The following is a 23,102-nucleotide window of genomic DNA, read 5'->3' on the forward strand; positions in this document are numbered from 1 at the left end:
GTATGTGACTATCTCAACTTATAAAAATGATCCTTATTGTTCAAGCCAATTTGAGGTAGATATGCTGTTTCTTGCAAACCAAAGCTCCTGATACTTGGTGGGACACCCTCCCCTGCTGGCTGACTTCTTCTCCTCCCAGGCAGGCAGTTGCTTTCTCTTAGAGCGTGGGTGGAGATGAGGCGCAGCTATGACTGATCAAACAGATAAAAACTCAAGAGTGTTGGTGAGGACGTGGAGAAACTGGAACCTTCATGCACTGCTGGTGGGAATGTAAAATGGTGCAGCCACTTTGGAAAACAGTCTAGCAGTTCCTCAAAAAACTAACCATAGAGTGACAATTTGGCCAAGCAATGCCACTCTGTTGTATATACCTAGGAAATATGGGACATACTGGGGACAGCTGTGTGCAGAACCAGAGTCTCCCCAGCTTCTGAGAGAGGACACGGCCCCAAGCTCTTGCCCAAATTTTCTGGGACTTGCTGTGGGTGGGGGCTGCTGCCTCTCTGACCCTGAAGGAGTGGGAATGACAGAGGGATCACATCAGAGCAGTTCAGAAACCACCATCCCCCCTCCATGGGTCACTGGGCAGCCGGGAGCCAGGCTGCCTGGGTCAGGTGACCATGTGGTAAAATCAGTGGCCTCCGCTGGGCCAGAACAGCTGAGGCTGCTTCCATGAGCAGTAGGACATGGGAAGTGACTGGAGCCGTTACCCCATACAGTCACCTCAGTCTCTCCACAGCAGGGTCCTGAAGAGAGCCAATTACACCATTTGAAATTAAAGACATGATGAGAACTGTGTGTTCAGACGTTTCTTGGGCCTTGGGGCAATTGGTAACTTCAGCTTTGGAAATATCCAGCCTAAATCCCCACCACTCACATCCCGTGGTGGCCAGCTTTCAGATCCCCTCATCCACAGTCGGGGAGCACACAATCCAGGTGCACGTGGCCCCATCGGCAGACATTGCAGGCAGCCGGTGTCCAGGGCGGGATGTTGTTACGTGTTCAGGTGAGAATCAGGCTGAGACTCCCTGGCCTTCTTTCAAGGGTGTCAGCTCTACCATCACACCATTCCTTCTCTCAAGTGGGCAGATTGGTATCTTAGTTTATTTTCTGTTGCCTGTAACAGAATATCTGAAACTAGGTAACTTATAAAGAAAAGAAATGTATTTCCTACAGTTATGGAGGCTGGAAACCCCAAGGCCAAGGGAGCACATGGTGAGAGCCTTCTTGCTGGTGGGGACTCTACAACGTTCTGAGGCAATGCAGGGCATCGCATGGTGAGGGGACCGAGGTGCTAACTCAGGCCTCCCTTCCTCTTATTGTAAAGCCACCAGTCCCACTCTCATGATAACTATTAATCCATTAACCCATTAATCCATTAATGTACGAATGGGTTAATCCATTCATGAGGACAGAACCCTCCTGACCCAATCACCTCTTAAAGATCCACCTTTCAATATTGCCACAGTGGGGATCAAAGTTGCAACATGAGTTTTTTTGTTGTTGTTTGTATGTTTGTTTGTTTGCCACCCAGGTTGGAGTACAGTGGCATGATCTCAGTTCACTGTAGATTCCACCTCCTAGGTTAAAGTTATTCTCCTGCTTCAGTCTCCCAAGTAGCTGGGATTACAGGCACCTGCCATCATGCCTGGCTAATTTTTTTATTTTTGCAGAGACAGGGTTTCACCATGTTGGCCAGGCTGGTCTCAAACTCCTGGCCTCAAGTGATCTGCCTGCCTCAGCCTCCCAAAGTGCTGGGACTATAGGCATGGGCCACCATACCCAGCCTCAACATGAGTTTTAGAGGGGACAAACACTCAAACAGTAGCAACTGGCTTTGAGGCAGCCAAGCTGAGGAACAGGACGTCAGGCTATCACCAGAGAACGTTACCTCAAACTCTCTGTTCTCCAGTTTTAATTAAAGCAATATTTTTCATGGAGAATTACCCAGGAAACACACATTCCATGGACTCCTGAAGGTCATGCCCTCTAGAGCACCACAGGTCAACTGCATGGTTTGGCCTTCATAAAACGGCACCCACTGAACTCACACCAGGATGCTCTGCTGAGCCCACTCTGAGGGCTGTTAATACAGACTCATGGGACTGTGGTGTTTGATATTATGCTGTTGGGTTGTGTGGTTTTGTAAAAGTGTAAATTTTTTTTATAATCATTTTAAAATGATTATAAAAAATCATTTTAAAGGTATAAATTTACAAAAAAAGACACAAAACAAAAATGTGCAGACCATGTAGTAAACAGCCATGTAACCACCAGCCAGGTAAAAAATAAGACATGAAGTCTTATTTGGTGAGGTGGGAGGCCAACTCCCTGGGGCCCCTCCACCTCACCAAAAGTAACTTCATTTAAATAGAATTATCTAACATGGACCCTTCTGTGTCCACCTCACCAAAAGTAACTTCATTTAAATGGAATTATATAACATGGACTCTGCTTTCACTCGAATTATGCTTCTGAGACCTATTCCTGGTATCGTGTATAGTCATAATTCATTAATTTTCATAGCTTACAGTATTCCATTGTATGAATGAACTGTGAATGAAATTTTGGTCCTTTTTTTGCTTGGGGCTATTATAAATAATGCTGTTAGGAATGTTCTATATATGTATCCTGATATGCACATTTACACATACACCTTTCCATTGGGTATATTCCCATAAGTGTGATTGCCGGGTCATCAGGGATGGGTCATCAGAAATGCATACCTTCAATTATTTAGAAAGTAATAGAAATAATACCAAATTGTTTCCCAAAATGGTTGTTCCAATTTACATTTCCAGCAGCAGTCTGTGAGAGTTCCAGCAGCTCCACATTCTCATCAACACTTGTTACTATCAATCTTCTTAATATTAGCCATTCTGGTGGATAAAGGTAGTGTGTTAGTTATCTAGTGTTGCATAACAAATTATGCTCAAAATATAGTAGCCTAAAACAATATACACTTATTATTTCAAGGTTTGTGTGGGTCAGAAAGCCAGGAGTGGCTTGTCTGGGTGGTTCTGGTTTCTCACAAGGTTTCAGTCAAGATGTTAGCCAGGGCTGCTGTCATCTGAAGGCTCAAATGGGGCTATAGGATTCACTTCTAAGATGGCTCACTCACAGGACGTGATGGGAAGAGGCCTCAGTTCCTTGTTGTATGCACCTCTTAGCAGGTCTGCTTGACTGTCCTCTTGACAGTCATGCCTCATGGCATCAGCAAGTGCTCTGAGAGAGAGGGGTGTGGGGAAGAGAGAGAAAGAGAAAGAGAGGCCACATTGTCTCATGACCTAGTGTTGCAAGTGATACACCATTACTTTTGCCATATCCTATTTATTAAGGTGAATCACTCAAGTCCAGTCACACTCAAGGAGAGGGGAATTAAGTTCCACCTCTTGAAATGAAGAGTACTAAAGAATTTGTGGACATATTTTAACACTACCACAGGAATCTCACTATGGTTTTAATTTGTATTTCTCTGATTAAATGAGGTTGAATACATTTTCGTGTGTTTACTGGCCATTAACTTTTTCACACAGTACCTATTCAAGTGTCTTCCACAATTTTCTGTTTTGTTTTATTTTATTTTTTAGTTTTTCTCATTGATTTGTAAGAGTTCTTTCTATATTCTAGATATGAGTCTCTTGTCAGTTAAATGTGCTGCAAATACATTCTCCCACACCTAGATTGCTTTTGTACCTTCTTAATGGTCTCTTTGATAAACAAACTTTCTTAATTTTAGTGTAGCCTAAATTATCAGTCTTTTTCTTTATGGACTGTGCTTTTTATGTCTTGCTTAAGAAGCAAAGTCCTAAAGCTATTTTCCTATTTGGGCGGCTTTCTGATGTGTGACCTTGCCTAGACTGAACTATATTTCTCTGGAATGCCCTTTCTAGGGTGCTTTCAGTTAGGCTAGGATGGGCAATAAGGGGTATTCTCTCCTGAGAGCAGGAGGACACAGGGAAGCAGTGGTCTTTCAAGCATGCACATGCTTTCTCCACTTACTCACTCAAGCCCTGGCCTTCATGCTGCTGCAAAGAGATTTTGCAATGTGATTAAAGTCCCAAGTCAGTTGACATTAAGATAATCAAAAGGGAGATTATTGCTCAGTCAGTTACAGATCGAACTCCTTTTTCCACTCATCCTCCACTTCTCACTACTGCACTTGATTAATCTAAAAAAAAGTGGGTAGAGATTATCCTGAATGGGCCTGACTCAGTTAATTGAAAGGCCTTGTTAAAAGGGTTTAGGCATTCCCTGAGCCACACTCCAAACAGCCCCTAACAGCCTGCCCATCAGACTTCAGATGTCCTTAGCCTGCCCCCACAATTGTATGAGCCAATTCCATGTAAACACACACACACAGAGGATCACTGCCAGCCCTGCTTCTCTGGTTGAGCCCTTACTAATACTCCTATATGATCTTCTAAAGCTACATTGTTTTGCCTTTCTCATTTAAATCCAAATCCACCTGGAGTTGATTTTTTTGTGGATGGTGTGAGGTAGGGGTCAAGGATTTTGTTTTGTTTTCTTCCATTTAGATGCTCAGTAATCCCAGCACCATTTATTAAAAAGCCTTTCCTTTCCTACTGCTTGGCCAGTTTTGTCATAAATCAAGAGTGCGGGTATTCACAGGTCTGAGTGTTTTGAGCTGATCTGCTTTGGCCACCAAGAAATTAGTTTTCAAATTTGCTTCCCACTTTCACCAATTGTGTTGGAATTTATGACATGATTTCTGAACACCAGTTTACCACTGGCCTTGCCCAACGGCCGAGCCCATGTTCTCCCTCCACTATGGCACACAGAGTGGCTGTTCATGAAATATTGGTGTCCTCCCTTTCCTCTGCTTTGGAAAACAGAGAGAGTCCTAGAATTGAGCTACAGGAGGGCTGCTGGGGAAGATAGGAGGTAGTGAAGTGGTCCCCAGAAGCCCTGGTGACTTTGGTTTCATTTTGTTTTGTTTTTGTTTTTGTTTTTGAGATGGAGTTTTGTTCTTATTGCTTAGGCTGGAGTGCAACAGTGCTATCTTGGCTCACTGTAACCTCCACCACCCAGGTTCAAGTGATTCTCCTGCCTCAGCCATCCGAGTGACTGGGATTACAGGTGCCCACCACCAAACTCGGCTAATTTTTGTATTTTAATTAGAGACGGGGTTGCATCATGTTGACCAGGTGGGTCTTGAACTCCTGACCTCAGGTAATCCACCCACTTTGGCCTCCCAAAGTGCTGGGAATACAGGTGTGAGCCACTGCGCCCAGCCCCTGGCAACTTCGTTGGAGAGGGATGGGTAGAGGGATTGATCATCAGAACATGGTGGGTTGGGAAGCCTATCACTATCTGGACTGCGCAGGCCACCTGATGTTCACCTGAACTCTGCATACCACATAGACACCGGCATGGAGGAGGAGAGCAGAGACAATCCCAATCCCATAGGGGCAGAAGGGTCAAGAGGGAGAGCTTTACACAACAACATGAATGGAACTGGAGGTTGTCATGTTAAGTGAAATAAGCCAGGCACAGAAAGACAAACTTCACATGTTCTCACTCATCTGTGGGAGCTAAAAATTAAAACAATGAACTTACGGAGCTAGAGAGTAGAAGGATGGTTACCAGATGCTGGGGAGGGTCGCGGAGGCGGAGTGAGAATGGTTAAAGGGTATAAAAATATGGTTAGAAAGAGTGAATAATATTGAGTATTTGATGGCACACTAGAGTGACTACAGTCAACAATAATTAATTGTACATTTCAAAATAACTAAAAGAGTATAATTGGATTGTTTGCAACACAAAAAAATAATAAATACTTGAGGTGATGGATATCCCATTTACCCTGATATAATTATTATGCATTGCACGCCTGTATCAAAATATCTCATGTAACCCATAAATACTTACTCTGTACCCGAAAAAACTTTAAAAATAAAAGGGAAACAATGTAATGTGTTAAAACTATAAACATCCTATAATAACTCTCCCTCAGCATAACTGCAACAGTCACTCCTGCATGAGTGGGTAAGAAACGTGCCCCTGATCTAAGCTGCTGTTAGTTACCATTTTGCCTGTGTCCAGCTGGACCTCACCGGCACAAATTTGGGGTCTTTGGCCCAGTGTCATCTGAGCTGCTGCACAGCAGCAAGCCCAGTTCTTTCCATGAAACATTACAACCAACGGCAGCCCCCAGGACCTGGGCACAGAGCTGGGCATGCAGTGGGTGCTACCCAAAGGAGTTTCGAACAACTGGATGCATTACAAGTTAGACAAATTATGACTCCTCCACACCGTGAACTATGCCTCTCAAATTCCTAAGGAACCTCCTTATATCCTGGCCTAGAGTGGATCCCACTGTCACAACATCGAGTGAAAAAAGCAACGTGAAACAAGCATGTGCTATGTGTCATCTTTTCCACAAAATTGGGGGGAAAGAGATATTTATGCACATGTTTGCTTGAATGTGCAGAAAGTCTCTCTAAAAGGACACGCAAAAACTGTGTGATATTGGCCGTAGCGGGGAGGAAGGCCAGGTGGAGGTGCGGGGCAGGAGAAACCCTTCCCTGGGGCCTTCCGGCAGCTTTTAGCTTTGGAGCCATATGAACATCCTGCCTGTTCACAAAACCAAAACCATTATTTTAAGAAAAAAAGAAAAGAAAGAACAAGATGCAGATGGCCTGAAGGAGCACATCTCCCCAGCTGGGCCAGGATCGGGAGAACCCGGGAGCATGAAGAGGGGGCTGTGCCCATCCTGGGCAGGAGGCCAGCCCGCCTCCCAGTCCCTGCCTTCCTAAGGCCGCCCTGGCAGGAGCCCTCACAGAAGGCCTGCAGGAGCCAGGCCCACTGCACTGTGCAGCTTCCCTGCAATTTCTTCTCCCCCTTGGTGACTGGCAGAGGAGGCTCTTTTTCTTGGCAAGCCACCATCTGTGAAAAATGTGGTGGCCGTGAGGCTGCATCTGCAGACAATGGTTTGGACATGGGTCGAATTGGGAAAAATCTCTTTACCTCCGCACTGCAAATCCTCTCTCCCTGCGGCAGCCAAGCCAGGCAACGAGGAGCGGAGAAAGGAAGACTGCAGAGAAGAGCACGTCCAGCTTCCTGGCAAATACCTGTGGCTGGGGTTGTGGCTGGGAGTGCAGATGTGTGCTCAGAAAACACAGCCCTGTGATGCAGGATCAGACAGACGCAGGGGAACTGCGGATGTGCACCTGAGTGGATGCGCACCTGAGTGGATGCGTACAGCAGGGTCGGGGTGAGCGGGTGTGTGCGTGCGCATGTGTGTGCGCATTTGGGTACATGTGCATATGTGGAACGGGCCCCCCGGTGCGTGTGGGAGATGCCTGGCTGTGCAGCAGGCCTGCCTCTGGGGCTCTGTGCCTCAAGGGGTGCTGGGAGCAGGCATGTGATTCTTCTGTGGATTCCAACCCCTGCTTGGCCAACCCTGCTTTGTCATTTGTTAGCTGGGTCTCTAGAAAATTCTGTTAGTCCTTTAACTTTAGTCACTTTATGTGTGACACAAGGTTATGGCGAGGAGTCACTGAAAATACCAAGCAGAGAGGCAGCAGCTCCGTGGCAGGGCGATGCCAGGGAGTGGGCCCCACCGGCTGGAGTCTGTGCCTTCTTTTCTGGCTTCGACTCTGGCCTCGCTGATGGTCCTAAAAGTGCACGACTTTCCCCCATGGGCTGACATAGGCAGGGCTTGTGGCCCAGTGCCCCACACAGCGCCTGGCTTGGGGCAGGCAGAGAGGTGACAGCCCAGCTGAGGCGCCGTGGTGGCCGCCTGTGTGTGTCCAGTCCACAGGAGCCTCACCCTCCAGGAGGCCCCACTGAGCCGCAGCAACCACCAGCCCTGCCCTCCTCACCCACCACGTCTGCCCTCATCCACCAGGCCCACTCCTGCCTGGAGGACGAACCACACGGCTGTCCTCTCCACCCCACCCAGTTTCCAGAGGGGAAAAACAGGAGAGGACAGTACAGGAGTCCTCCCTCTGCTTAGCCCCGCGCTGTGGCTTCCTCTCAGGCTTGGGATAAAGCCAAACCCCTCTCCACCGCCTGGAAGGCCTGTTCCCGGATCCGAGCCCTGGCACCCGCCCCCCGCCCCCCGCCCCCAGCTGCTTCCCTCTGCTCAGGGGCTCCACATGGGCAGCCCACATTTATCTGTGCCCCAGGACCTTTGCTCCAGCCGCTCCCTGGCCTGGTGTGGGGCGGGGGCGGGGCGGGGGCGGGGCGGGGGTCTTCCAAGGCTGCTCTCTGCTGCTGGTCCTGGTCATTCTGGGCTTGCCTGACAGACAGCTCAGTTCCTCAGAGAGACCTCCCTGACCCGCCCCCGGGGCAAGCCTGCCTCTGCCCTCCGTCGGCCCTCTCTGCCCATGGGGCGATGCGCTCCCGGGGAAGGGAGGGACAGGGCTGGGCCGTGAGGATCTCGCACTCCTGGCTGCTGGGGGACGGGAGCGCAGGGGAGAAGGCCTTCATCTAGACGAGACCCTCACGGGGCTCAGCGCACAGACCCCAACCCCTCCGCAGCCTCGCAGGGGAGACCGCCTTGGCGCAGCCCTGTAGAGTCCACCCGTTCTTTCCTTCTCTCATTAGAACAAATGGATGGGTGGGTGCCAAGCGGGCGGCCCGGTCCTCCTGGCACCTCAGGGGCCGGCTTCTCACGGAGGAGCCCCCGCCCAAGCGCCACGAGCAGGCTGATTCCCACCTGGCCCAGGGTCTGCAGGACTCAGAGAAGCAGGGACACGGCAGGAGCGGGGCCCCACGCCCTGCACAGGGCGGGTCCTCACCTTTCCAGCCCTTTCCTGTCTCCACCACGACGGACGACCTTCTTCCAGCCCACCTGCCCCTGCCCCTGGGGCCTCCCAGGCTGTTCCTGGGCCTGGGCGCTTCCTCCCCATGGGCCACCCCAACAACCGGTTAAGCCTCCTCCTCAGGAGCCCCCCCCCCGGGGAAAGGCCAGACGCCCAAGCCCCATCTCACCCCTCCTGCCCACCTCACATCCCCAAACCCAATTTTAAAACCTTCACGGCCACGTGGCACCAACACGTGGTTTGGGCAACGTGGGCACCTGTCTCGAAGGCCCCCAAGCCTTCACTGTCCCCGCCAGAGGGGGCCGCCAAGCCATTGTGCAGACCCCCCCCCCCCGCCCCCAGCACTCCCAGTCCTGTCTCCCATTCCCCTGTGGAGGAAGGCAAGGGGTCTGGGGCAGGGTCCGTCCTATGTGCGCGCCCCCGGGAGACGATGATCCCCGCGCGGGTCCCTGGGTAAAAAGAGGCCACCTCGCGGCCTGCAGGACGCACAGAGTAGCCTCAGGGCCAGGGCTGGGGACCCTCGCTGCCCCACAGGTTCCTTTCCAGGAAGAGAAAAGTAAGACAGAGCCACCGGCCACACCACCCACCCCTTCCCAATGGCCCCTCTGCCTTTCCCTTCCCTCCTGCGCTCGGGTGGCAGAGCGTCCTGGGCACGTGGCGCCTTCCTGTGCACCTTCCACGGGGACCCGCTGCTCAGCCACAGAATCTGGAAGTCAGAGCTGCAACTGGATGGTGATCCTGAAAGCCGGCCCCGCCCACCACAGCGTGAACAATGAGGGCAGGTCAGGTAGAAGAGCCCCTCACCTTCACTGCATGGGGGATGGCCCCCAGCCTGGATTTTGTACTTGAGGTGAAAATACCAGCCAAATGTGACTCCCTGTTTTAAAAACAGTAGTCCATTGATTAAGATACACCTTCTAAAAGTTCAGCATGTTTACATTTATCATGAGCACTTTTTTTTAATTTGCATTTTCTTCTCTTTTTTTTTTTTTTGAGATGGGAGTCTCACTCTGTTGCCAGGCTGGAGTGCATGGAGTACAGTGGCACAATCTCGGCTCACTGCAACCTCCCGCTCCCGGGTTCAACTGATTCTCCTGTCTCAGCCTCCCAAGTAGCTGGGACTACAGGCGCATGCCACCACACCCAGCTAATTTTTATATTTTTAGCAGAGACGGGGTTTTACCATGTTGGCCAGGATGGTCTCGATCTCTTGACTTCATGATCCGCCCGCCTCGGCTTTCCAAAGTGCTAGGATTACTGGCGTGAGCCACCATGCCCGGCCTTTAATTTGCATTTTCTAAAGTGCTTTTAGCTTTTAAAAATGTTCACACCTACGTCACTTCATACAACTGGCCTGAGAGAAGTGTAGCCACCATTAAGAATTTCATTATAAGGCTGGGCACGGTGGCTCACACCTGTAATCCCAGGTCTTTGGGAGCCCGAAGTGGCCGGATCTCTTGAGGTCAGGAAGTTCGAGACCATCCTGGCCAACATGGTGAAACCCCGCCTCTACTAAAAACACGAAACTTAGCCAGGAGGGGTGGCGCATGCTTGTAATCCCAGCTACTGGGGAGGCTGAGACAGGAGAATCGCTTGAACCCAGGAGGCAGAGACTGCAGTGAGCCAAGATCGCACCAGTGCACTCCAGCCTGAGCAACAGAAGGAGACTCAGTCTCAAAAACAAAACAAAACAAAACAAAACAAACAAACAAAAAATCTCCATTATATAAATGAGAAAACTGAGGGTTACATTGTCAAATAACTTGAGTTAGTGGGCAAAGAAAAGAAACATACTGGTGAGTGACCACTCGCGTCAAGCACTTGTAATCTACTCTAATTTTATCCTCATAAGAACCCTTAGAAGTGGAGGTGGGCACCACGGCCCATTTTACAGATAAGGAAAGTGAGGCTCTGAGTGTTCAGTGTTTGCCCAGGTCACACAGCTAGAGAATGGAGCTGAACCATGGTTTGGCTTATCACTTCGCTAAGCCCTTTCATCCCCCTTTGAGCTGTGAAACATCACTGCTCCTTTACTCAGGGAAGTGTTGCTTCTGTGATAAGACCAGTAAGAACCTTTTTCTTGGAATGAATAAAATACAGTGAAAGGAATGAAGGAACAAGATGTTAGGGGCTGTCTCATGATGACTCCTACACTAAAACAGCAGCCATCCTAAGGCCTTGGAACCCAGGCACTGGTGCCCACTCCACCCTCTTTTCTGGCTGGATCTCTGGAGAGTCCACTAACCAACCATTCTAACCAACCATTCTAAACTAAAACAGGATAAGATTTTATGAGGGTCAATTTAGATATCTATAGTAGTCATCTGTGCTGTTTTCCAAATAGTCCAGGTCTCCTTTGCCGACACGTGGTAAGAGGCCATGCCCTGGGCCTCTTGGAGTAGGTATGGTCATGTGACTCACTTTTGCCAGTTAGTGGAAGTGACTTATGCTACTTCCTGGAGAAAATCATAAGAGCCAGTTCATAATAGTTTCATAGTCTCTTTTGCCTTGCCTTCGCAAAAGCAGAGAAAAAGAGATAGAGCCTGGGTTTTCCCTCAGTCAGGAAGGTCAGCCCCCAGCTGATCTACAATGGGCATTGGTATAAGGGAGAAATACGTTGCTTCTAGTTGCAGAGAGTTGAAGATGCTTGTTACAGCAGCAAATTCTAGCCTATCCTGACTGATACAGTAACATATTTGAGAACAGTGTACTTTCTATATACATATGCTACAATATGTATTTGCCTCACTCTTCTCATCTATAAAATAGGATAATATGTCATGAGGATTAACTGAATAAATACATATAAATGATTACATATGTGCCCGACACATAGTATACTTTGTATGTGTTAACTATGATCGTTAATGCTGTTCTTCTTCTATGTAACTATTATTATGAATGTTGTCCTTGCTGTTGTTTCTTTTTTAAAATGTTTCCTGCAGAAGCCCCAATGCCTAGGCCAGTGGTAAGGAAAGGTGTTGGGACTTCCCCAGTAGAAGTAACTGTGTGGAGGGCAAAGGTGAGGCCAGGTCTTCTGAGGAGCAGTCAGCTCTGGAGGTGACTTGGTTGCAGCAGTCTCTCTTTCATGGCAATTGCCCTATCTGCCTTCTTTAAAACAAATGATATTATAAAAGTCATGCATATTGTCCATGAAAAATCAGAAAACATATAAAAGTATAAAGAAAATAACAAAAATGATCTGTAATCCCACTCCAAAGATAACCTCTTTTAATATTTTGGTATGTATTCTTCTCATATATTTTTCTTGCACCATTTTATTTTTCCAAGTAGAACTTGTACTGCACATAGCTGTCAGGCAACCTACGTTTGCCTTTCTTATTATTTTTTTCTTTTAACTAAAAATATGTCAAGAACATTTTCCTACTTTATTAAATGTTTTCCTACAAAATGATTTTAATGCAGCTTAGTAAGGCACATATGAATGTGCAGCAATTAAATTACTAATTCCTAGTTCAAAATCCAACCACAAAAATACTGAGCATTTACTACATGCCACACACTGAGCTAGTGCTGGTGATAAGTTGATGACAAAATCAGGGCTAGCCCAGCACTCGGGAGCTAACCCTTCACTGTCTCCCAGGGGATATTCAGATTGTTGCCCTCAGGGGAGGGGTGCAGGGCTATTATCAATAGTGATGTAGTGATGCAAAGAACATCCTTAAATCTACCTCTTTGTGCCGAATCTGCCTGACTTGTGATTCTGATAAGTGCTAGACAAAATATAATAAATGCCTTCTTAAATGCAAAACTGAGTTCAAAAAGAAATTAGGGTATCAGGGGCCAAAAACAGAAAGAAACATGGAAACCAGTAAACTAAATAGGTGTGACCATTTCAGATACCTGGTGGAGGTGGAAAGAAGATGGGAGTCCATTTATGTACCCTGGGGCTTGGGTTTATAGCCATACAAATATAGGAGAAGAAGTCTCATAGGCCGGATCAGGATGGGGAGCTGTGTCTGAGATCCCTGCAGAAGGTGACACCCACAAGAAGCTCCATATTTGGTAAAAGAGCAGATTGCACCCTAACAAAGAGAGAGAAGAAAGAAGCTTGTCCGTTTTAGCTCGAGCACTGAAAAAAAAGAAAAATGATTCCTGAGAAACTGTAAACTCTGCAAACAATGTCCACATCATTTAGAGTTCAGGGTTTGGGGTCCAATGTATTGTACCTCATGGCCCAGGTACTGCAAAACAAATAAATTAACATGAGAAATATTCCTGGGTTGGTAACACCCCCTGGACGCCTGGCAGAAGTAACAGTCATCCTCTTAATCCAGGACACAAGGAAGTCCTACAGATAAAGCCCCAGTGCAGATGAGCTCACTGGTCAAAATTAGAAAGCTGTTGAAGAAGTGAGCCATAAGGAGAGGAGTCAAAAGAAACAACAAATAGAGAATTAAGCCTTCAAATACTTCACATAATGAGATTATCTGATAAGTACTATGAAGTGTCTAAAACTATGAAATACATAAGTAAAGAAATGCAAATCATAGAAGAACAGAGTGCTGTGAAAAAAGAGAGGAGCAGGAGCTCAGCAAACATCCATGGGTATGTGTGATGATATCAGGCATTGCTCACATCCCAAGAGGATGCCCCTATCAGTATCGTGTTTCACTGCAAGTAACAGAAAACCTACTGACCAACAGTGTCTAAAACAAGCAGAGATTATTTTTCTCCAAAACCTACCTGTTGGCATTGGCTCAACCATTCATCTGTGGCATCTAGGGACCAGGTTGTCATCACTGCACTTGGCCTCCTTTAGCAAATCATTTTTTAGTATTGTCCTTGCTACCTCAAGATTTCAGGATAATTGCTGCCTCCTCAGATATCATGTAACTGCAAAAGTGGGAAGGGAAGAGGTGAAGGATTAAGAACCAGCTACATATGCCCCTGCTTATAACTACCACCACTACCATCATCACCACCATCAGCATTGTCCCCACCACCACCACTACCAACACCACCATCACCAGCACTATCACCATTATTTCCACCACCACCATCATCACCACTGCTACTATCACCATCACCAGCACCAGCACCATCATTTCCACCCCCACCACCATCACCACCACCACCATCACCACCACCACCACCATCACCATCATCACCACCAACACCACCATCACCACCACCATCACCATCACCATCACCACCACCATCACTACCACCATCACCATCATCACCACCACCATCACCATCACCACCACCATCACCACCACCACCACCATCACCACCACCACTATCATCACCACCACCACCACTATCACCATCACCACCACCACCACCTCACCACCAACATCACCACTGCTACCAACACTACCACTATCACCATCATCACCACTTCTACCACCATCACCACCATCACCATCACCGCCACCACCACCACCATCACCACCACCATCACCACCACCACCATCACCACCACCACCACCACTACCACCACCTTCATCATCACTACCACCATCACCATCACCACCACCACCATCACCACCATCACCACTGCTACCATCACCACCACTACCACCATCACCATCACCACCACCATCATCACCATCACCACCACCACCACCATCACCACCACCACCATCACCACCATCACCATCACCACCACCATCATCACTTCCACCACCAGCACCACCATCACCATCACCACTATTATCACCACCACCACCACCACTATCACCACCACCATCACCACCATCACCATCACTACCATCACCATCACCACCATGACCACTATCATCACCATCACCACCACTTCCACCACTGCCACTATCACCATCACGACTACCACCATCATCATCACCACCACCATCACCACCACCACCACTGCTACCAACACCACCATCACCAGCACTATCATTATTTCCACCACCACCACCACTACCACCACTGCTACTACCACTACGACTATCACCACCACCAGCACCAGCACTATCATCATCATATCCACCACCCCATCACCACCACTACCATCATAACCATCATCACCATCACCACCACTAGCACCACCACCACCAGCACCATCATCGCATCTACCACCAGCACCATCACCACTACCACCACAACCATCAGCAACACCATCATTATCCCTATCACCATCACCATAATCATCATCTCCACTACCATTACCACACCACTACCATCATGATGATCACCACCACCAACACCACCATTACTACCACCACCACCATCATCACCACCACATTGCCACCATCACCATCATCATCATCCCCACCACCACCACCATCACCACCACCACCACTATCACCACCACCATCAAGACCATACCACCACCATCACTATCACCAACACACCACCACCACCACCATCACCACCACCATCACTATCACCACCACCATCACTATCACCACCACCATCACCACCACCATTACCATCACCATCACCACCACTATCAGGACCATCACCACTATCATCACTACCACCCCCACCACCATCAACATCACTATCATCATCTCCACCACCACCACCACCACCATCACCACCATCATTATCACCATGCTTCACTCCCTCTGACTCTTATACGTACGCCTCTTCTTCTCCCAAGGACACTTTTTTCTGGAAGATTCCAGTGTGGCAATAAGGGTTTGACAGGATGTTTTTTGACTAAAGGTGAATTAAGGGGCTTGCTAAAAAATAAAAAGTGTTATTAAAAGTAAAACAGCAGGCTGGGCACGGTGGCTCACGCCTGTAATCCCAGCACTTTGGGAGGTCAAGACGGGTGGATTGCCTGAACTCAGGAGTTCTAGACCAGCCTGGGCAACACAGTGAAACCCCGTCTCTACTAAAAATACAAAAAAATAGCCGGGTGTGGCAACGTGTGCCTATAATCCCAACTACTTGGGAGGCTGAGGCAGGGGAATCACTTGAATCTGGGAGGCCAAGGTTGCAGTGAGCTGAGATCGTGCCACTGCCCTCCAGCCTGAGCAATAGAGCAAGACCCCATCTAAAAAAAACACAAAAAACGGCCGGGCACGGTGGCTCAAGCCTGTAATCCCAGCACTTTGGGAGGCCGAGAGGGGCGGATCACGAGGTCAGGAAATCGAGACCATCCTGGCTAACACGGTGAAACCCCGTCTCTACTAAAAAAATACAAAAAACTAGCCGGGCGAGGTGGCAGCGCCTGTAGTCCCAACTACTGGGGAGGCTGAGGCAGGACAATGGCGTAAAAACCCGGGAGGCGGAGCTTGCAGTGAGCTGAGATCCGGCCACCGCACTCCAGCCTGGGCAACAGAGCGAGACTCCGAATCAAAAAAAAAAAAAAACACAAAAAAAAAAACAAAACAAAAACAAAAATAAAACAGCAGAAAGTCATGTTTAACCAGCTCAAGAAAGCACACTCATCAATCGTGTTCAAAATCGCTGGTAAAGCACCAACAATCATATGTGATATTTATTCAATTAGTATATAAAAGAGATCTTAAGATAAAATTTCTGGTCAGAAGTCCACTGCCAGCTATTAGCCTGTGAAGCTGTCCTTATTTGAAAGTAATAAGATTTCATTTTTTCTGACACATTTCTGGTGTTTTAAGATGGCTGAGCCAGCCAAGTCTGCTCCCGCCCCGAGGAAGGGCTCCAAGAACGCGGTGACCAAGACGCAGAAGAAAGATGGCAAGAAGCACAAGTGCAGCTACTCTGTGTGAGCGTACAAGGTGCTGAAGCAGGTCCACCCTGACACCGGCATCTCTTCCAAGGCCATGGGCATCATGAATTCTTTCATTAACGACATAAAGATGTCGACATAAAGCGCATCGCGGGAGAGGCTTTCTGCCTGGCACATTACAACACGAGGTGGACCATCACCTCCAGGCAGATCCAGACGGCCCTGCGCCTGCTGCTGCCCGGAGAGCTGGCCAAGCACGCCGTGTCGGAGGGCACCAAGGCCGTCACCAAGTACGCCAGCTCCAAGTAAACTTTCCAAGGGGAGACAACAGCTTTTAGACATATCTTTTCCAGGAGTCGTCAGTGCCGGACACTGTTTCATCTTGCAAATAAACCAATGAAAATGAGTGATGCTAGAAGAAGATAAATGGAGGTATTTTGAACAATCAAAGAAGGACCAATGAACACCTGGCTAAGAAAAATTAGCTCGTTTTTTTCTACGTATAAAACTATTAAAATGTTCTTCATAGAAATGTATGAAACGAGAAATATAAAGACAAAATTAAAATAACTCCTAGTATCTCCTATTCTTTTTAGATGTATATCATACATTCATATTCATATATACCTATATCTCACATCATGTATCATATATAAAATAAATTTAGGTGTCATATGATATATATATATATTTAGATAAATATACCTAGAAACATTTTTTATGGATGTATAATTTACGGATATATTGATAATTATATAGTTATTCGTCATTGACTATTTCAATTGATTCCCATTTTTATGCATTATAGATCATGCAGCTCACACATCTTTGTACATAAATCTTTGTTCAAATATTATTTCCTAAGGATAGACTTCATGAAGTGGAAACACTAAATCAAAAGTGAAAAACATTTTCTAAGATTCTTAAATACACATTGCTAAATTGCTGTTCAGGATCATGCCAGTTTATAACCCCAACATAATATGGAAATTCCTGTCTTATAGCACTCGTATTTACAATGTATTTTTAAAAGCATTGTTAACCTAATAGGCCCCCAAAAAGAAAAAAAATTGAAATTACATTTCCTGGTTTTAATGACTGTATTAGTGAGGGTCATTTTTCCCATGTTTCTTGTCAGCCATGACCCTATAAGAAATAAACTGTGCTGCAAAATGATAAACATGATATCAATCATTCCATGGGAAGGCACTATATAAAGAATAATACCTTAGGTTAAGGCCAAATAAATAATATTTATCAGGTGCCTCTTCTGCAGAGGACTCTGAAGGGATAGTGAACTGCGTTTAGCCGCATGCAACTGAAACTACTTTTACCTACATCGTCTCTTACAAACATTGTAACTACTCTTTGAGAAAGTGTTTACTGTGGACTGAATTGTCTCCCCATCCCCCCAAACTCATATATTGAAGCCATAAACCCCAATATGACTCTATTCCTAGACAGGACTTATAAGAGGTAATTAAGGTTAAATGAGGTCATTAGGATGGGTTCCTAATTGGATAGGATTGGTGGCCTTCTAAGAAGAGGAAGATTCTGCACTTGGTCTTCCAAATTAGATAATTTATTTAGAAAAAAGAAGAGGAAGAGAGAGAGCTCCGCACATATACTGAGGAAAGGCTATGTGAGCTCACAGTGAGAAGGTAGCACTCTACAAGCCAGCAAGAGAGCCCTCACCAGAATCCAGCCATGCCATAGCCTGCTCTGAGACTTCCAGCCTCCAAAACTGTGAGAAAATACACTTTGTTGTTTCAACCACACAATCTACGGTATTTTGTTATGGGAGCCCAAGCCAACTAAGACGGCATCACTGCTGTCACTTACAGACAAGAAAACTAAGACTGGGAGAGATATAAGTTAAACTTGTCCAAGGTCACAAAAGTCAGAAACAAGTGAGGTGAGAAGTTGACTTTGTTCTCCTCAATCCAAGGCCAGGACCCCTCTACTCCACATGTAGATAGCCACCCTCACAGTCAACAGCCAAATGTCCCCAGAGTCAGCATTAGACCAAGATGTCTCACCAGGAGACAAATGCCTCATCCTGAAGAAATATGTTCTAACAACTTACCCATGTAAAACATTGAACCTCATGAGAAACAAAAACGCAACGTATGTACAAAACTATGTTTACCACCTAACTGACAGTGATGTAAAGCTTAATGATATCCTATAGTCTTGGAGGGGTTTGTATATGTGGTGAAACAGGTGCTCACGCACGGCTGGTAGACTGTAAATTGGTCCTAGAGAGAAAAACAAATAAACTGGGAGGAGAAAAAAAGAGATTTCATTTTTTTAAAAAAGAGTTCAGACTTCAGACTTGTCACCAGTTTTACTAGAAGCGGGTCTAAGTCAAGGTTTTCATGGTTCTGGGGATGATATTAAAAACCACCATGAGAAAGTTCCCCAAGCTGGCCCACAGCATCTCTGGTGGTAGGAAGAGCTGTCCATGCTAACCTGTGCCAGGCCACAGACCTTAGTGGAATTTAACTATGAAACTAAGACTACTTCAAGGTGTACAGGGGAACGAAACCTGCCCGGAATTAAACCAGGAGCCGTTGGATCACTAAACGGAGTTGTATCTTTTTTACAAAGCACAGAACAAACTCTGTCAAAGGCAGGACAGAGCAAATGAAGTTCAAGGAGAAAAATTCACTTGCTGAAAATGCTAAAAGCCTGTGTGAGGAAAGACATGACAACTTGCAGATTTGCATGTTGAAGTCCACTAACATTCCAAATCCTTACGGTTTCCATTTGTAATATAAAGTTTCATGATACTCCGCTTAGTGATGAATTGAATGTACTTCTCACCACTGGGAGCAATTAAAGCCAGTTGTTTAGGGGCACGGCTACAAGTCTGGATGCCTAGGGAATTCGGAAGCTGGGGGTTTGCTTCCATTGCAGTGGTTCCAGGGCTGGTGGGCACAGAGGAGCCCTGCCCACCATGGGAGGAGTGAGAGATGCAGAGGCAGCCCCAGAAGGGGGCTGGGACGGGTGAACAGAGGGAAACAGAAGCGACAAGGACAGAGGGACCTGTGTCGGGTGAACGGGGACTGCTGTTTCCTGGAGTGGGAGTGGGTCTCAGATATGGCCCTCAGGTGCACAGGTAATCACGCAAAGGCCTCAAGGGTTTGGTCTGGGAAGAGCAGCTTGGTGCAGTAACCCCGACGGCCATGGGAGTGGAGGGAGGGCCAGGCGTGGTGGCTCACACCTGTAATCTCAGCACTTTGGGAGGCCGAGGTGGGCGGATCACTTGAGGTCAGGAGTTCAAGACCAGCTTGGCCAACATGGTGAAAGGCTGTCTCTACAAAAATAGGCGGGCATGATGGTGGGTGCCAGTAGTCCCAGCTACTCGAGAGGCTGAGGCGGGAGAATTGCTTGAACCTGCAAGGCAGAGATTGCAGTGACCCAAGATCATGCCACAGCATTCCAGCCTGGGCCACAGAGCAAGACTCCATCTCAAAAAAAAAAAAAAAAAAAAGAGAATGGAAGGTGGAATAAGAGCCTCCGCCTCCATGCCCACTCCTCTTTCCCTAAGCAGCCTGCCCTTCTTTCCGTAGAGCCTGTTCTCCTCCCTGCACTCCCACCCACCCTGCGGATGGGCTGTCAGTTAATGCAGTACAAGGAGCACAGACGGCTCTGGCGTGGCTTGGCTGGGTAACCTTGGCCAGGGCACCTGACTTCTCTGAGCCTCTGCTTCCTTATATGTAAAGTGGTGGAGTAACTCCTTACCACATGACCTGGGCATGCAAAGCTCAAAAAGTGTTAGCTAGCACAATTATTGTTATCCTTGACTGCCAAGGAGGAAACGGAAGCAGGTAGAGGTTGAGTGATTTGTTCAAGGCCACACAGCTATAAGGGGTGGGCCAACATCAAACCAGGTTACTGTCTTCCCTGTCAGCAGAGAGCAGGCAGGGCCCTCTTGGACATCAGAAGCTTGTGTCCCTGCTGCCTCTGGGTTGTGTCCCAGCAGAGGGTGCAGAGGGGCACACAGGCCTGGGTGAGTGGTCCCACGCATCCTGAGCCCTGAACCCTGGCGCTCACTTGCAGCCAGCCCTGGGGCTGGGCAGAGGGCCCCAAGGGGGCAGCGGCAGGCACCCACTTCTCCGTGACTCCCCTCATACCAAGGTCTTCAACCGTCGGCAGCCCAAATCCTCACACAAAGCCACCGCAGACCAGACGGTCCCAGACCAACACCTTGCAACAACACTCTGGTCACCAGCCGTGCATGGGGCCCATCACTCAGGGGACTCTGGAAACAGGAAAACAGAAGCACCACCTTAGTGAGCTGCTGTGAGGACAATATCAGCAAATGTGCCTAGGACTGCCCAGCACAGCCGCCCAGGCTGGCATAGTCAGTGCTCATTCCCCTCTCCTCTCCCTTCCCTCCCGTGTCTCCATCTGAAGTACTTGGAGGCTTTCCCAGTGTTCCTCCGAGCAGGGTGCTCCCAGGAATTCTTGCCTAGCACAGTGGTGTTGCCACCAAATGCCTCCAGCCAGTGAAAAGGAAGCAGCCAAGTGGGTGACCACAACACCCATCACCCTAGAAACATTGCTCCCACTTCCCAACGGCCAGGGGTCGGGAGACGGACAGCACCCCGGGCAGGCGGCTCTGTGGATTTCATGAGCTGAACCACACAAAACCCTGGCAGCAGGACCTGGCCCAGAGCAAGAGTTCAAGCATTGTTGGCTGTTGCTAGGAGAGTTTTTATTTTTTATTTCTGATTGTTACTATTTTTTTTAAGGCAGAGTTTCACTCTTGTTGCCCAGGTTGTAATGCCGTAGCACGATCTCAGCTCACTGCAAACCGCCCCCACACCTGGTTCAAGCGATTCTCCTGCCTCCACCTCCTGAGTAACTGGAATTACAGGCGCACGCCACTACGCCCAGCTAATTTTTGTATTTCTAATAGAGACAGGGTTTCACCATGATGGCCAGGCTGGTCTTGAACTCCTGACCTCAGGAGATCCACCTACCTCGGCCTGCCAGAGTGCTAGGATTACAGGTGTGAGCAACCACGTCTGGCCACCAGGAGAGTTTTTAAAAAGAAAGGTACAAGGGAGCATGTGGCTGTGTAGAGGAGTTTGTGGGTGCACAGGCTGGAGAGGTCACATGTGTCTGGTGGCCCCAATGAGACTGATTGCTGACTTCATTCCTCTACCCCGTCAGTGCCTCGTGAGCATCTAGGATGCACTGGCCGTGCTCTCTATAGTGCCCGGGGAGGTCAGGGGCACAGAGAGGCTCTTCCCTGAGGCGCCAACATCCCCACACAGTGTGACATTCAGCCTCAACTTGTCCGGCGAACCTCTGTCCTGTCCTGTGTCACAGCGTTTTCCAAAGCTTTTCTTGCATATTTTCAAATAATCACATGCTTTTCCTCCTGCTATTCCCGGAATAAATCCTGGTTTGTCATGGTGTAATGTTATCCAATTTAATTTTCTACTATTTCGTGTTTTTACATTTATTTTCAAAAATGAACTTGGTCCACAGTTTTGTGTCTGACTTTATCAAATTTTGATATCAAGGAAATTTGAAGGGAATTATTTATTAAAAGTTTGACAGACTTTGACTATAAAATTGCTTGGACAAGTGAGAAAAGGTAATAGAAAAAAGTATTATATTTATAACAGTAATAAAAATAAATATTTAGATATAAATTTCCCTCCATAGTACTGTTCTTTTTCATTTGTATGTATAAATTGATGTACAATTTACATACAACAAAATATGTAGATCTTTACTGCTCAGTTCAATGAATTGTGACAGTTGCAAACAGCCAAATCAGGATCTAGAGTATGTCTATCACCCAGAAACTTCCCTCATGTTCTTTTGCTGTTGATACCCCACACACATCCAGAATCAACCGCTGTTCTGATTTCTATCACCAGAGATTAGTTTTGCTTGTCCTAAAAATTTAAATAAATGGAAACATACTGTTTGAACTCTTTGGTGTCTGGTTTCTTTCACACAGCATAATAATTTTGTAATTCAACCACATAGCTGTGCGTATCAATAAGTGATTCTGTTTTATTGCTAAGTAGTATGCCATTGTTTGACTGTATCAAAAACTGTGTAATTCATTCACCTACGGATGGATCTGAGATGTTTTTAGCATACGATTATGTGAATAAAGGTGCAATGCACATTCATGTACAGATCTTTTTAAGGACTCCTGGGTGAATACCTAGAAGTCAAATTGCTGGGTCATGGGTAGGTGTATGTTTTAGCTTTATAAGGAACTGTCAGAGAGTCCTCCAAAGTTATCATCCCATTTTACATGCCCACCAACAAAGTATGAGTTCCAGTTCCTCCACACTCTCACCGATATCTGACATTGTCAGTTATTTTACTTTTAGTCATTCTAATATTCGTGTAACGGGAATTCATCATGATTTTCACTTGCTTTTGCCTGATAACAAGCAATGTTGAACATCTTTTCATGTGTTTATTGGCCATTTACATATCTTGCATTGTAAAGTGTCTATGAGTCTTATTACCATTTTAACTGGGCTGTCTGCCTTTTTATTATTTTTAGTAATTCTTTCCATATTATGAATATGGATTATCACTGTGAATATTTCCTCATCTGTGGCTTACTTGTTCATTTTCTTAATTGTATCTTTTGATGAGTAGAAATGCTCATCTTG

General features: G+C 47.1%; 1 pseudogene; it reads left to right on the top strand.

Annotated features, from left to right (window-relative positions):
* The first annotated feature begins 16,265 nt into the window (after positions 1-16,265).
* Positions 16,266-16,753, top strand: LOC105492411 (histone H2B type 1-C/E/F/G/I-like; annotated as a pseudogene).
* Positions 16,754-23,102: the final 6,349 nt, after the last annotated feature.

Source organism: Macaca nemestrina, chromosome 11 (assembly GCF_043159975.1).
Source record: "Macaca nemestrina isolate mMacNem1 chromosome 11, mMacNem.hap1, whole genome shotgun sequence".
Taxonomy (NCBI): Eukaryota; Metazoa; Chordata; class Mammalia; order Primates; family Cercopithecidae; genus Macaca; species Macaca nemestrina.